This window comes from Sinocyclocheilus anshuiensis, unplaced genomic scaffold (genome assembly GCF_001515605.1).
Source record: "Sinocyclocheilus anshuiensis isolate Anshui unplaced genomic scaffold, SAMN03320099.WGS_v1.1 scaffold451, whole genome shotgun sequence".
Lineage (NCBI taxonomy): Eukaryota > Metazoa > Chordata > Actinopteri > Cypriniformes > Cyprinidae > Sinocyclocheilus > Sinocyclocheilus anshuiensis.
The window spans coordinates 717555-719495 of NW_015549630.1; positions in this window are offsets into that span (position 1 = coordinate 717555).

The window sequence follows — 1941 nt, forward strand, 5'->3', positions numbered from 1 at the left end:
TTTTAGTAGTGGTAAATAGTAAAAAAACAAAAAGTAAATATCACCAATTCAAAATTGTTATGCATACATTTTTATGCACACATTTTGCGTGAGAAAAATAAAGTAAGAGGCAGAAAAGGTTTCATTCATTTCATTTACTGTGAACTTTCCAAAATCAGCTAACTACAACAATGAAGAAGTGTGTCTTTCACAATGTTTCAGGTCTCCCATCACACATTTTCCTCAAATAACTGGAACAAAACCCCGGAGCCATAAGCAACATTTCCTTCACACGTATAATAAAAAGCAATGGCATCCCAGTTTAAGGTTTGGCCCGTGTTTCAGAGTCTCTCCTATTCCAGAGTACAGGGACATGTGAGTAGATCCAGCCGGGCCTCCTCCTCCAGCTCTGCTAAGGGCAGGCAGATGTAAGGGATCAGGGGCAGACGTGGAGCCTCGCAGGGGGAAGGTGAGAGGTACACAGCCTCTCCGCTCCCAGTGATCAATCATTCTCCACTTGTCCTCCTCCCTGGCCCGCAGCTGTTCCTCCAACATCTCCTGTGGAAACACACTCTTCACTTTGCTTAAAATTATTACACAGACCATAAACCCAGAGAGGGAAAGCTCTGTTAACACTAGTGCACAGGGTAGTCACTGTAACCTTTAAGATGAGCCAGTGGTGCTTTGGACGAGAGCCATATATACCAGCCGGTGCTGGCTCGCCTCTTTCTTTTCATACCTGTGGAACTGATGTTTTTGCTGTGGAATTTATTTGCCACTCGCAGCCCTATCTCAGGAGCAGCATTGATCCCCTTGATGACAGCTTGGACCACAGCCTTCATTCCAAGGGCACGCTATCCGGAAAGCTTGTCAAATTACGAAGGTGTGCAGGCCTGTTTTGACAACATCATAAAACAAGCAGCCAGAAATTGTTGACCATCACGATGATGACTAGAATGATTATGTGAAGAGGTGGGATTTCAGATTGCTTTTCTTTCCTTTCGCACTGTGAAGTGAAAAACTGTTTTGATAAAATAAATAAGGTACTGAACTGTTTTTATTTATTTTTTTCCGTTTTAGTTCCTAGTACTGTCCTTGATTTGAAAATGTTAGTACAGACAGCCTGAATATCTCCTATTACTACTTGCTATTGATTTTTGGTACAATATGCCAAGTCTTATCATATGAGGAGCATTCATTTGACCTAGAAAAAGTCAAGTCATCACCACCATTTATGTGCACAAATTTATCAAGTATAGTGGTGTTTCTGAAAGAAAATATTCCGGGTTCAGTACAAGTTCAGCTCAACAGACAACATTTGTGGCATAATATTGATTACCACAAATAATGAATTTCCACTTTTCTAAAAAAAAAAATTTAAAAAAAAAGCACAAATCAAGGTTACAATGAGGTACTTAAACGTTAAAATTCTCACTGTTTCAATGGTATAACCACAATTCATTAACAGTACACGTTAAAATTAATTTAGTGGGGAACAAAATCCTTTTCTGTGTTATATTCAGTTTTATACTTTTACTTCTTTGCCATGACAAAACACTAAAAACCTTAAAATGACAATAAAAATGATTATTTAACAGCTTTTTTACAGCTCAAATAAAACAGAAAAAATTTAAAATTCTATTAAAGTAGCCCCATTCACAATAATCACGATTTTTGCTTTTTAAAAAATGAAGCATCCTCTTACTTTCAGCACAACAGCGCATTCACAGATATTAACTCTATAGCAGGACCAGGTATGTGACTGGCATACCAACCTGGCCACTCCTACCCATTTCTGCTTTAACACAGATCTAGGAACAGTAATCCATCTATTTCTGCTCATCTGCTATGAATTAAACATAGACGCAGGTCAGCACACAGTGTGTCTAAATCACTGCAGCCCGGCTACCCTTAGCTCAACTTCTCTATTGACATAATGTCAGATATGACACTATTACTCAG